This window comes from Melitaea cinxia, chromosome Z (genome assembly GCF_905220565.1).
Source record: "Melitaea cinxia chromosome Z, ilMelCinx1.1, whole genome shotgun sequence".
Lineage (NCBI taxonomy): Eukaryota > Metazoa > Arthropoda > Insecta > Lepidoptera > Nymphalidae > Melitaea > Melitaea cinxia.
The window spans coordinates 15,984,584-16,000,049 of NC_059424.1; the positions used below are offsets into that span (position 1 = coordinate 15,984,584).

Sequence of the window (15,466 nt, forward strand, 5' to 3'; positions counted from 1 at the left end):
ACCCAGTAGCGTAGTTGGTGATATTGTTTTTCTCTCTGCGGTCGTGGCTTCGTTGCCTGCCTAGGGTCTGGGAGTAACATTTATATATTCATTTACAAAAAATAAGAATTTAAAAAAAATTACAAACTTTTTAATCGATATTAATAATCCTATCAACGTAAGAAATATTGTATGAGACATTACGGAACAGTAATAGTAATATTAATTAATAATAAAGAAACAATAGCTATAAATGCTGGTACACTTACAAAAAACGATCTAGTAAAGAAAAAAATAATCAGAGAAAAGTAAATTTACATTAAACAAAGCAGATATTAGTTGAGATTACGGGCAGTCGCGAGTTCTTTTTCGAATGATATTATATTATGAAGTTACTAGAAAATCCAATATTACATAAAGTATTGAATATGATATTTAACTTTGTTGAAAATCATAAATTAATTTTCAGAACTCATATTAACTGCAGCATCATTTCTAGAAATTATATATTCGTAATAATTTAACCAACTTTACCTTCCTAAGTAATATAACCTTTAAAAGTTAGACTTGTCTGTCCGTTCGTTATGACGTTTCTTTAGATATATAAATATCACTGTGGTTTTCGAACATTATTATATGTATTGTTTGAATTATTATATATCAAACACGATAAAATTATGTCCAACAACAGAGTGCGAAACATTTATAGGCTTAATGCTACTTATAAAGTTTTACCAAGCAAAATTTATTATTTTTGTTCTTCAAACTCACTGAAACGAAAACGGATAATATTTTTGAACTTGTTGTTGTTGCAAAGTTAGAATTGTATAGTTCAAATGTTTAGATTATTTGGAATGACTTATAATAAATAATAAGCCTTTAATGTCGTTGTGTAGATTATATCGTGGAGTAGATTTTCGTGTATCTGGGTGTATATAGTAAGATGGTTAATTTTATTATTTTTCTTTATGAATTTGTTCGATCGTTATATGGTTATATTAAAGACAGGATTTCCGACCCGACTTCGCCCGTTTGGATTACACGATTTTGAAGTTCCATTTTCCGTCGCTAAAATACAAATATGGCGACTCCCCTAAATGTTTCTCAAAGATCCTTAAGACAACCTCTCAACTTGTGACTAGTTGCTCGGCAGACTATAGGCAAAACTTCTTTCTTTTGAGGTCCGCAAATCAAATCAATAAGCTGAATCATTTCCCCGACTTTGACCTATTTAACACTTCTGTTAAAACAATTTGAATGAAACTTGATACCATAAACTTCTTTTTCCAAAAAATGGAGGAGGTTCTCAACTTGATTGTATTATTTTTTATTTTTATGAATGTTACATCTGAACTCTTGACTGGGTCGACCGATTTAGATAAATTTTATTTTAATTGAAAGGTGTTGCGTGTTAGTTTCACTTAAATTTAATTAAGATCTGACAAGTACTTTTAGAGTTATATGAAATAATGCGTATTTACTTAACTATTTTTTCGTCGATCTACGTTGTATTAAACCGCATAACTTTTCACTGGGTTTATAGATTTTAATGATTTTTACTTTAATTGATAGCTAAGGATTTTTATGTAATCTCATTTAAATTTGATCTAGATCTGGTGACTATTTTTTAAGTAATTTTTGATACTTACGTTGTATTACTTGTTGATTTAATTGAAGTTGGTTTTTTTCGTTTGTGAGCAAACACAATTATCCTTATCTTAAGTTCATATATTATGTATATAGTTAATTTAATGATGCATTTTTTTGTGATTGTCTTAAATTATTCTAAAATCATGCTCAAATCTAAATAGTGTTCAGATATTTCCTTTTAACCAATTGTTAAAATATATCACCGTCTGCTTTCCTAATAAAATAAAATTAAAATGCCACTCAGAGATAACGTAGTATACTTGTGATAAAAGGATATTTTAAAATATTTATTTTTAAGTTTATTCATTACAAACAAACATACAGTCTACTACTTAAAGACTGACTACAGTCTACTAATATTAGTAAAGATTAAAAATATTAAGATATCACGACTGTTAAGTTTTTTTCTAATCAACTACTTCTTATCTAGAGGTTATTCCGGCCTGATTGATTAATCACAGCTACCTTCAGATACAAATTAAAAAATTATCACAGAAACATAAAATTATATTAAAAATAATTTAATTTCACTGAAATCTTTAATAAATTAGTTTAAAATATGAATAAAATAGGAATCATCACTCGTAAAACAATATTTTTCTCCGATAATGTTAATGAGAAATAGCAATATTATAGTTGAAACTAGAAGCAGTAACTGACGTAATTTAACTGACAATACTGTTCACAATTCGATTACGTTTATCTCTTACCAGTATATTACAAACATACAGCCCAAATTTGTGATGCCTTGTGACTAGGTAGGTAACGATGCGTGACTGTACCTAAATGGTCCGTTATGGGATAACACGCAATACGAGCAATTCACATTCGCAGTGCTATGATCTGCATTTACAATTTTGATAAATGACTATTCGCCAAAGACTATTGGTAAAATAGCCTTATACTCTGTTATAATAAAAATCAATACATTATTATTTATTTTAAATTAGCCTGCGATGTTAGCAAAGGAAAAATACTACTAAATTAAGATTTTTTGAGTTATAAAATTCGCTTATACCTAGTACACATATAATACTATTTTATATTAGTATATATATTGTATACCTTAAGAACTCACGAAAGCGAACGTAGTAACTTAGTGTATGTAATTATTTAAATAAAAATTACCGTAGTAGGGTTAAATGTGTGCGGCGCGGCTATAATCGTAAAACAAAAGGGTATCTACCGCGCATTTACTCTTTGTCAAGAAGGATCATAAAATCCGTATTTACTAAATTGGTTTTCACTATTACCGGTCTAAAGGTTTCATTACATAAAAGGGTAATGTAGAACTGTATTGCTCTTTTGTTAAACTTTTTAATGGAAATCACTCAAATAAAATTTTATATTACCTTGCGCAATTCAATTTCATTATGCAAGTTTCATTTTTTTAAACTCCGTACAAGACTACCAAATTAAGAAAATAATAATAATGCTTTATTGCGTAAGTCAGCTCAGTCAGTCAGCTGAGCCTACTGCAGTCCACTGCTGGACATATTCCTCCCCAATTTCGCGCCAGAGATCCCGATTTCCGCAATCCTCATCCAGCGCACACCGGTAATCTTACTTAGATCGTCGTCCAATATACCAGAGGACGTCCCACACTGCATTTGTCAAGACGCAGTCTCCAATCTAGGGCACGACTGCTCCATCGGCCATACATTCTGCGACACAGGTGACCAGCCCACCGCCACTTCAACTTGCTAATTCTGTGGGCTATGTCGGTTACTTTCGTCCTCTCGTAGATAGTCTTATTAATATAGTCTATATTTGACTGAAACCCCAAGTATAGCCATCTATTGCACGTTGAGCGACTTGTGGACCAATCCTTTCGTCAGTGTCCACGTCTTGGCTCCGTATACACAGACAAGGCGCATTATCTTCTCCTCTTCCTCCTATCTTTATGATTATACTTAAAAAAAGCAGTAAATTAAAATACTTAAATATCTGATCAGATACAAACATTAAAAATGTTTTAGATTTTAGAAATTTTCTTGAAGTTAACTTCACGATATTGTGAATTAAATAATATTATATCGTCACTGAAAGATTTACTCCTGTATCAGGAGTCTAAACATATACAATATACAAGCACAAACTCCCAAACCACGAAAAACATATACATGCCATGTGCGGTGATCGAACCCGCAATCGCCAGAGCAACATTTAGAAGCTCGCTGAAATAAGAGGACAAATCGAATCATGATCTTGTATATATATTTATCTCTTGAGCTTTCGGTCATCACTATGACCTCCCGATATTTGGCCTAAGCAGCAGCTTATCTAAGCTTGGACATCGGGATCGATAATTCTGGAGGGATCTAAGGTACCTGTATTTCTCTGATTTAACGGTTTGTATTGGCTTCATTTGAATCTTGCTTGAGGCTGTATTTCCGAAAGCTCAGCTCTCGTCAACGTTCACTACATTATTGGCATACCTCATTAGCGATGGGAGCTGGTCTTGGATACCGATGCAACATCTAGTATCAAGTTGAATAAGAACCAGGTATGAGCTGAGTGTCTGAGTCCTGGTGTACCCAACAGTAATCGCAAAGAAACAGGTTTCGCCAGCAGCCGTTCAAACCACGGAACCGCAGTTGTTGTACATGTCTCTGAATATGCCAATGTAGGCTTTAGGCACGTTTTAAATTATAATATTTCTCACATGGCTTTTTGTGTTTTAATGTTGTCCGGTTTATTTCATATATATCGTTTTTACATGTGCTTATTGTGTTTCACATACATAATAATTGATTATAATCTGTCCTGAATGGTGATCAGTTTCATGATGGTAATAAAAAATAACTCATGGTTTCGTTAAAAAAATAATCATTGATGAAGGAAGGTCGCTAAGGGACATTTTTATTTCATCGTTTATATTAAAGTCTACGAAAGTCGAGAAAGTTTTTCTGAAGAACTTGGAATCTAAACTTTCATTAAAGTGGCACTTATGTTTTTTCAATCGTGAGTATTTATTTAATTTAAATGAAAGTAAGTTGTGTTTTTCATTTTCAAAATAAAACAACTTTCCTCTTTGTAACTGAAACAAATTTCGCGTCAGCTACTACTAGTATTTCTAGCTGCCAACGGTAATGCTTCGTTACATAGGCGATTAAAAAACATTTTCAATCTACATATGGTTAATAACATTTAGTTGTTAGACGCCTCGTTGGCGCATGGATTGTACCTGTTGCGCTGGCGATTGTGGGTTCGATCCCCGCACATGACAAACATTTTTATAGGCCATACAGATGTTTGCCGTGGTCTGGGTGTTTGTGCAGTCCTTGTGGGTCTCCCCACCGTGCCTCGGAGAGCACGTTAAGCCGTCGGCCCCGGTTGTTATCTTGTACATCTGATAGCGATCGTTACTCATAGTAGGGAATAAATCCGCCAACCCACATTGGAGCAGAGTGGTGGATTAAGCTCTGATCCTTCTCCTACATGGGGAAAGAGGCCTATGCCCAGTAGTGGGATATTACAGGTGTAAGCGTATGATATTTATATATTATTTTTAGTAAATAATTATTTATTAATGTATTTCATATGTATGTAATTATTTTTTATTCATATTATTATGTAAATATATGTATGTCTCTATGTATTTATGCATGTCTACGTATATATGTATGTATGTATGTGTGTCTATATGTGTATTATATAATATATACTAAAATATTTACTTATTTATGTGTTTTTTTTTAATAATTATGTAAGTCTATCATATCGTAGTTTTTGTCCATTTATTATTGATTTTTCTTCCTTAATTTGTGCACAACTCTAACCGCTGCTACTGTATCGTGTCCAGTACCAAAAGGTTATCTGGAAGAAATTGCTATTTAGCGATAAAATCGCCTTTGTACATCTCGTATTGTATCTTTCTTTATATGTGTCTGTATTTCAGTTTAAATTAAGAATAAATAAATAAATAAATAAATAAGCGCATTATTTCAATTGCTCATTTTATTGCTAATTAATTCGTTTAATTTTCAATCTATATTTGATTATTATGAATAAAAAACAAAACTCTATTTCAGGGTTTTGTAGTAAGAATAACATTTTGGATGAGAGAATGTGTAGTTTTAAGAATATATTCTACATTATTCAGCTCATTCCTACCTAGTAGTTCATACGAATTAAAATCAAAGTACAAAAATAATAATATTTTAAAGCTAACTAATTACACTTATTCGAGTTGTATACTGAAATTAAGTTGTGTTTGAATAATTAAATCTCATTTATACTTATGTAAGTGCAGTTGTTTCAACCTATTTGAATATAGTGTTGAAAGTTGTATAAAGCGTGGAATGTACTGCATTTACGTTTCCAGTGTGGTCCGACTCGTCGTCGAAGGAAGATGTATATTATACTTTTATTAACTTCGATAGACGGCAACCTTTCAACGTAAAATATTTACAGTAAAATGAAAATTAAAACCTGACTACGACAAAAAAAAAATACTGGAAAGGTACTAAACAAGATTTTTAATATTAATCTCTTAATTACAAATGACAGCAAACAAAAAATAATATGATACTAGTTATCATATAAATTTATACGCTAAGGTTAAGATGTTTATCTCCCTTTTTAGAAAAAAATCTCTCGATTAATACACATAAATTATGTATCATTTTATGGATAATTGCTTGCTCTACCGGTATCAACAACTAAAAAAAATATTATTGCTTTTGTTTTGTTTTTTTATTTAATATAGTTAATTAATATAATATTTAATTTAATTAATAATTAATTAATATAGATGTCTCAATGTATATTGAGACACAATACAGCAATGCTGCCATCTGACTGCTTTAATTTTGTAACAACGTCAAAATGATTGACGGTCGGTAAATTTTTTGTTCAATTTCAAATCAACTCACGTATAAATAGTTTTTTGTAATTTTGTAAAATGATAATTATTATACTTATTTATAGTTAGTTTTGCCTATATTACGACTAGTAAAGGTATAATTGAAAAAATGTACTTTCAATACGAAGTGCTACAATCATGTTTATGATGATGGTAATACAGTCCAAATACATATGTAAAAATTTATTATGTTGTGTCGTATTCAAATTTTGTTTCTATTGTCTTAATTGATACTCCCAATAAATATTGTTTTTTAAAGTAATCTTATTGTTATCTATTTTATTATATCATTTTATCTATTATTATTATTATTAAACATACATAATTTATCAAATTTTAGAGTACGTACATACATAATTAACATCATGCCTACACATCCCTTCCGGCGTGGCAAATCCTGAAGAAGCCTCATGTACCCTCATGGACTAAGAAAACCACTTCATACCACTCCCGACATGGAAGATATTATTTTTAATTCAATCTAAATCCTAGTTAGTAGTGACAGAGGTCAGCCCATCGCTACGATATACTAAGATCATCAAAACCCTCAAATCCCTTTACTGACTTTTGCAGTTTGCCCGGGAGGATAATTAGATTTGTACATGCTAAAATGTAGGTAGGTATCTTATTCATACTATCTAATTAAGTATATTCATTATATCCTGTATAATTTCTATACTAATGTTTGGAGTGTCTATTAATTCAAATTTTCCAATGCATACAAGAAAACCTCCGAGCAACTATTAGCAGTTGCTGTATTTATAGCACAAATCAATTAGCACATTTCAAATATCTATACAAATAAATAAAATTGTCTGTTTGTAATATTAAAAGAACCGCTTTTTACTTAAATGCATATGGATGTATACACGGTACATATACCATAATAAAATTTTATAAAATTTTTGTCTGTCTGTCTTTTTTTTATTCTAGAAATTTATTTATTTTATAACTGAACAATAACTTTTTTATCCCAACTCCACGCGGACGAAGTCGCGGACACAGCTAGTATATATATATATATATATATATATATATATATATATATATATATATATAACCAAAATACACTTTCGCAAGGAAGTTAGCAACAATTTAATTGAAAAGAAAATACTTTTTGAAAACTAGTTCTTCGATTTTGTTTTTTTTTTTTCACCTCAAGTCGTCTCGCTTTTCAGCGTCGTTTGCTTTACTTCAGTCGTGTCCGTGTTAAGTTTGTCGTTTTAAATTGAACGATATTTTTATTTTTTATGTGCTTTTTACAGCTTATTTATTCGAAGAGAGGTAACGATAGAATAGTATCCATTACAAATATCACTCTATCTTTAAATGTTTTCGTTGGGTACTTTTTTTTAACTTTTTTATACTATTTTTTTGTAATTTATTTATTTAGTTTTTTATTTAACAATTTATGTACACTAAGAAAGTAATAGAAAATAGTTCTTATAAACAATGCTGGTACAAAGGCACTACTTATCCCATGATGACACAGGAAAATTATAAAACAGGCGCAAAATTAGCGTGTATAATCTAAACATATTGTGAATAAAAATATAATATATAATAAATACACAATCATAGTATATAAATGCATACATACATAAAAATGTATAATTTTTCAATTTTTTTTTCATATTCATTTATTACTTAAAACAATTATTCCTCCGGTACCCAATCACGTTAAAGCCATCGGACACCGACGATATTGTGTTCAATAAGTTTGTTACTAATTATTATGTTTATACATTAATAATTATTTGGCTTCATTTTTATTTCTATTTTAATTATTGTTGAAGAAATGACCCATAATAATGGATTTATGTTGTAATATACAATAAATGATATCACTTGGCTTAGTTGTTTACTTTTTTCTGTACATTTGTCATGTATTTACTCAGATTAATTTTTATTTCAATTAATTTAATAGTTTGGTTTAAAATGCGGCCAATATATAGACAGACAAAAAAAAAATAAAGAAATACATACTTTTTGGGCACACTAGGCTTCACATATTGTGTCATTTGCTGAATGTTCTTTAAAATGTTTTCAAAGTATTATCAATATTCGAAATTTCCTCTGTTACAGTTTTGCTATAAATAAGGTATATCCAGTCCTAATGGAATACCATATGGAGTATATACTCCATAATTATGGTATTCCATGTGGATTATTATGGGATATGACGTAAACTAGGCATTTGTCCTGTTCTGTATTCGTACTCAGAGCTGTTCAGCGATTAAGACTTGATTGAAATATAAGTCCCACTCGAAATGGAAAACTGAATTTATTGACATTCGATAACAATTTAAAATTGTATTTAAATTTCCATCTATACTAATATTGTATATCAATAATACCTGTAATGGGAACTAAATAAGATTCCTTGTAATTTTCCTTGTAATTAATTTTTATAAGAAATTAAATTATGTTTGTGTTTACACATATAAGGGGAAAGTTGCGAATTTTTTTTCTTTTGTAGTGACTCGAACACTAAAATCTGAAGAATGCAATTTTATCACTAAGCGAAACAAATAGCCTTTTAAAAACATAACAATGATGACCTTTGTTTTGTAGTTTATTTATATTTTATGTTAAGTAGACAAAATGTAAGACAGATTTAAGTAATCGCAACAAAATATTACATATTAGTACAAATATAAATATTACAGATATAATCATAGCAAAATATTATTAATTTTTTTACATTTATAAAATATTCGGGAAAAAAACGACACAAAGATAAAATACAAGCCTGAAAATATCGAAAAAAAATTTTTTTTTTGTTAATACTCAATAAACATTCTTATTAATTATTTGAAAATAGTTCATAATGTGTTGATTTTATAAACACGAAAATTTAATACATTTGGAACTATTTAAAGTCGTCGGAAACATGAGCATCCGGTGTGCTGCTAAATCGAACATTAATTTGTATCGTTCGTAAACAATAATTCGCCCAGTTATATTCTAATTTTCGAGTAATATCTTGTCATATATCTTCTCTCTAGTTAGTAATTGTTGATTTAGCTGTTAATATTTGCGTCCCAACTTGATTAATCGCTAAATTTTGTCATAAATATTATATTTTGTTTATTATTTAAATGTGCGAAAAACTAAGCAAATATTGTGTTTGCTGTAAATAAAATAGTAATGCAATGTATGTGGTCGAAAAAAAAATCAATTGAATACGCATTATTAGGGATAACCCAACTCCTCTGATTTTGATCAATGGGACTGACTGACAAGTACTGACAGTTGTTCTTAGAGCTTGTGTTTACTACAGTAATGATCTGCTAGTGCCACATCACTACAACCTTATTTATAATTCATATCATCATACTTTAAGTATAATTAAATTCCATATACATATATATATAATGGAAATAATCTTTCATTTCACTTTAGAATGCAAAAATCTTTACTACATTCTGTATGTATATACCTTTATTATTGCTTAACTAAAGCACTCAGTATAATTACTTTACTTAAAGTTAATGCCTCGATTCAGAATTATATTGTAATGCGAGGACAATATGAAATTTTAGTCATAATTTCTACATTTAAGATTAAGAGTATATTCATTTAAAATAAAACTGATTAATTGTTTATATATATATATATAGTTATATATAAGTCGGCAAACAAGCGTAGGGCTCACCTAATAGTAAGCGATTACCGTAGTTCATAGACGTCTGCAATACCAGAAGCATCGCAAGCGTTGCCGACCCTATTCCCAATTCCCCCTAGGAGCTCTGGTCACATTACTTACCAAAAGGAACACAACACTACATGAAATATTTTATTTAGCTGTGATCTGTAAGGTCGAAGAACTTCCCCAGTCGGGATGCACCATATTTTGAGCAGAAAATTTCCTGTTGTGTCCTACCTCAGTTAAATGGCAGTGTCAAATTAAAGTTTAAAAAAGTCTCAACGATAGCGTACCATCGCTACACCGTCGTATACTGGAATTTAAAACAATTGAATGGAAATTCTACTAGTCGAATACTTAAAAAGATTGATTAATAGTAATCTATTCGTTTTTTATCAGCTATTCTTGCAAAGAATAAATTATAAATCGACCTAAGTAACAAAAGAGTATTTAAAAGCATACTTTTACTAATAAATAGGGCATTATTTGCTTTACTTTTTTTAGAAATTTATTTATTTTATAACTTTCGCACTGAATAATAACTTTATTGTTAAATTCCACGCGGACAAAGTCGCGGGCACAGCTAGTTCTAGTATAAAATTTGACCGCTGTATAAAACAATTTATATTGGGGACACAACTTACGTCGATAAGTGTAGTTAAACATTACAAGAGTAATAATATAATCTATACGTCGTATTTATAAGAGTTCCATTTATAATAAATATCTGGTTTTAAGAGTGATCAAACAATGCTGTGATTATATGTATTTTATTCTCGTTTGTTATTTTATGAATGAGCGTTATTTTTATATTTTTTATTTGTTGAGATTTAAGTATTACTACGGCTCCAAACGCAAATAGACATGAATGAAAATGATGAAAATGTAACGCCTGTTTAAAATACATTCAAAGAGCTTCAATCGAGTTTGTTATTAGTCAAAGGACGTTTTTGTAAGGGCTACGTTTACTCGTAATATTATTTTTAGTGACATTACAACTCATCTTCTGAATATCTGAATATCTGAATATTTTATTGTGACGAAAGTCCTTCATTTTGAATGAAAGAGTATTTTGAGAATAACTTATTATTATATTTATTCTATTATATTATATATTTCAAGTTAGTCAGACAGGTTTATAAGACTAAAATAGTAACATGTCACTGACGTTTTCTTACACAGATTAAAGATAGTGACAAATCTAGCGCTTGTAAATTAAACAGGGATTTTCTTGATTTAAATTCGCAAGTGTATTTATCCATGATTTCAGTCTAGCGGGCAATTGCCCAGTTTAAAATCTGTCAAAATTGTGTAGAAACTGACCCGACAGACATTGACCCATCTTACGAACTCTCAAATTCGTGTCGCTTAAATAATCTTTACGTTTTCTGATTTTTTTTTTTCATTTTCTAGGCAAAATCCTTATTTTTTTTAATGTCGTAAGAATCTTTTACAATTGCAAGGAAAATGAAAAAGAAAATGTCGACCTTTCAGCCGTTCTCGTGTTTGCGTTTAGAAACACATTTAGTAATTCATTTTATTAATATAAAAAATATACTCACAGCCGAGAGTCAATATACAAAAACATTATTTTGGTTTTTACAGTACTATTTTTATAACGTTCCTAACATTTATAGAAAGAGGCATTACTCTACCGTTCGTAAAACTTGATTCTTATAAAAAAAAAACTTAAGGAGCACTTTTTCATTTCACCTTATTTCTCCTTTAAACTGGATTAACATGTTGAAGATTGTCTTTTTTACATTAAGTTAAAATGTTGAATAGAAACTGTTGAAACTTACCTTGAAAGGCTTTACAAAACGTTTTCTTTCTAGTTTTTTATTCTCCGTTTAACTTTATTTACTTAGGTACAACGTCTCTGTCGCTGTTTTTGCTCGTATTGACTTTTAATACTTATGAGATTAATTGGCGTTTATTGTTTTTTTATGGATTTACAGGTTTCGAATATTATAGTCGTCGTCAAATGAGCAGAAACTATAGTGTTTTTTGCTTGATTTTATTTTGTGTTTTCAGTAAATTTACGTTCAGAATATTAAAGCCATTGGGGCCATTATTGACTACATTTCTCGTTAGTTGCAGAGAGCGATATTTTCTGTCACAGATCCGGTTTTTTATCAACTTTAAAAGTAAACGCTAAACTTACTGCTCAGTAAGAAGTCTTGTCCAGACGTTTGAGGCGGAGTAAAACCCGCTTATCCCTTTATTTTCTTATTTCTGAAATGACTCGCGACGAAACAAAATTTGTATGTCCGTTAAACGTTAAACTTCTGTCCGTTACTTTTGTCCTGGCCCTTTGGCCCTTATTGTAATAATATTGTAGCATAAGTAATTAACTATAATTATAAAAGTCTGGGTGTGATATTTGTATTTGTATTTATACTTTCATATTAAGTATTATTTATATGTGTATTTATAAAAAAAAAGGGTTTTACAGCCAGCTTTTGCCTGTAACACAAGCATTAAGTTTCTTCCCATAGCGACAGACGACCGTGTGTGTATTTTATAAGATATTTATTGATTTATTTGTTTCAATTTATTTATACGTCACTGTACATATCGTAAGTAGACGTTATAGTATTCCTGAGCTAAGCCGCAAAGTTAAGTGCACAGTGTAAAAGTTAGCGCCGGCAAGAGAAAGTCGCGGTTTAGGTTTTTGAGATAACACTAATCTGACCTGAAACGGTCTTATAACTTTTTTATTATCTTTCATTGCGTTAACAGATGGAAGTTTAACTTTTATTACATATTTAAAGTAAAAAGTTTCAACTCACGAAAATTTCAAAATTAAACAATTTTATCTGTGTAGAATTATTCATCGTCGAATCTAACATTCTATTAAGGTAATCGTAGTCGGTACTAAGAACGTATTTAATTTGAATTCCGATTTGAGATTTCAATCTTAACCTAAATATGTACCTCACTTTTACGTCAGAATGTTTAAACGGAATGAATAAATAATCTATATCTAATGATTCGATATTGATCGTTAAAAAATGTAACAAAACGTAACATAAATTTATATAGATGCGCCGCTATCGTTAGTGTATCTAGCTCATAGTAATAAATTAACATTATAAATGATTATTTAATGGTCAAATTATTTTTAACCGACTATATATATATATATATATATATAGTCGGTTAAAAATAATAATATATATATATATATATATATATATATATATATATATATATATATATATATATATATATGTTCGGGGATAACTCCGTCGTTTATGAACCAATTCTGATAATTCTTTTTTTGTTGGAAAGGAGATATCCCTAGTTTGGTACCATGATAAGGAAACCAGAATATGATGATGGGATCCCAGAGAAATCGAGGGAAACTCTCGAAAATCCGCATAACTTTTTACTGGGTGTACCGATTTTGATGATTTTTAATTTAATCGAAAGCCGATGTTTATCATGTGATCACATTTAAATTTCATCGAAGTCTGATCATAACTTTTGGAGTAATCTTTGATAATGCGTATTTACTTGACTATTTTTTCGTCTACCGACGTTGTATTACTTGTCGATATAAATGAAGTTGGTTTTTCTTCGTTTGCCTGCAAACACTAATTATTAATGTCCGACCGAAAGTTCGGTTTCGGTTTCGGTTTCGGCCGAGTTTCGGCCAAAAATCAAGTTTCGGCGACAGTTTCGGTTTCGGCCAAAATTGGCCGAAACTTTTGCCGAAACCGAAACTGATTTCGGAAGTTGTCGTGCACGCTCGCCTAACTTCGTTTCTCGCGGCAACGCTTTAGCGGACGCTGACGGCCCTGTTCGGGAATTGTCGTGCGGCGTTCGGATAGCTCTGTACCAACTATTAATGTACTCTGTGGTAACAACAAAACCTAGTGCTTTATTGATATTGATTATAGATCACAATTAGTAGGACAGTCATACTTACTAAGTATGACTGTCCTACTAATTGTGATCTAGGTATCTTTGTTAATTCTAAATGTGTGATTTGATTATCTTTGTTGAGACTGGAACTAAGAGTGTAATAGTAATTTTAGTAATTATTATTTTAATATTTTTATATAAGAAGTACCTAAAAGAGATTGATGATTCTACAAACCAAAGTATTAATTAGTAAGATTTCAAAATACCAATACTTAGTATTTAATAAAACAGTAACAATTAGTGATTTGATTATTGATAACTGATAAAAATTTTGCTATGAGAACTTAATTTTAAAAAATAATAAAAATATTTTTTTATATTATATTAAATAAATGATTACAACAAACTTAATATACTGTGTTTCCATTTCATGTCCTAATGAATCCAGAATAATGGGTAAAATGCACCAAATTTCAGTATTTTAAGGAATTTTATACATGACTACGTGAATTTCGGTTTCGGTTTCGGTTTCGGCCGAAACTGAAGCCACGGCCGAATATTCGGTTTCGGTTTCGGTTTCAGCCGGAAAACCAGTTTCGGTCGGACTCTACTAATTATATAGATCTGAATACGTTTTCTTTTTAAGAGACAATAGCTTCAGCCTGTTATATCCCACTGCTGCTCATAGGTATCTTTCCTAATGTAGGAGAAGGATCAGAGCTTAATTCATCACGCTGCTCCAATGCGGGTTGGCGGATATAATTATATTCCCTACTGTGAGTAACGATAGCTGTCAGGTGTGCATGATAACAACCGGGACCGACGGCTTAACGTGCTCTCCGAGGCACAGTGGGGAGACAAACAAGGACTGCACAAACACCCAGACCATGGCAAACACCTGTATGGCCAAAACAAATGTTTGTCATGTGCGGGGATCGAACCCGCAACCGTCAGCGCAACAGCCACAAACCAGTGCTGTGACCGTAACGCCAACGCGTCGTCAAGACAATATACTAAAATTTTTTGGATGTCCTTTTTATGTAACTAGTAATTGCTACTAAATTTTCATCGCACATATAGAGCAATAAAGGACAAACGTATAAAATAATATATATATTTTTTGAAATTAAATTGTATATAAATATACGTCCTAAATGTTTTCGTATTTTTACTAAATTTATAAGTACAACACTGAGAATTGTATTTAACATCGCAATCAAAGTAACTACTTTACAAACACAATAGTACCACTACCAAATTAGCACTTATTATGACACTTCAAACACACAAGTAATTGGCAAGTATGTAACAGCTTAGTAGTTTCACTTTTTGTATACATTTTTAGTAAGGTTACCTACATTATGGTACTTCGTAACAAAAATTATAATCTAATTATGATTAAAAAACTTTTTAATTGGTAAATTTAATGAAATTTATAAAACAGAAAAATT

The 15,466-nt window shown here is 30.4% G+C and overlaps 1 protein-coding gene and 1 long non-coding RNA gene across 2 annotated transcripts in view; both read right to left on the reverse strand.

The window, feature by feature from the left end:
• LOC123668994 (SCY1-like protein 2) overlaps window positions 1-15,466 on the reverse strand; it is a 130,250-nt gene that overhangs the window by 93,544 nt on the left and 21,240 nt on the right. The gene's annotated exons all lie outside the window — the stretch shown is intronic.
• Window positions 690-14,295, reverse strand: LOC123668995. The gene is made up of 3 exons (XR_006745657.1): window positions 14,080-14,295; window positions 10,895-10,898; window positions 690-699 (listed from the first exon to the last, which is right to left on the reverse strand). It is a non-coding gene; the product is annotated as an uncharacterized LOC123668995 (long non-coding RNA).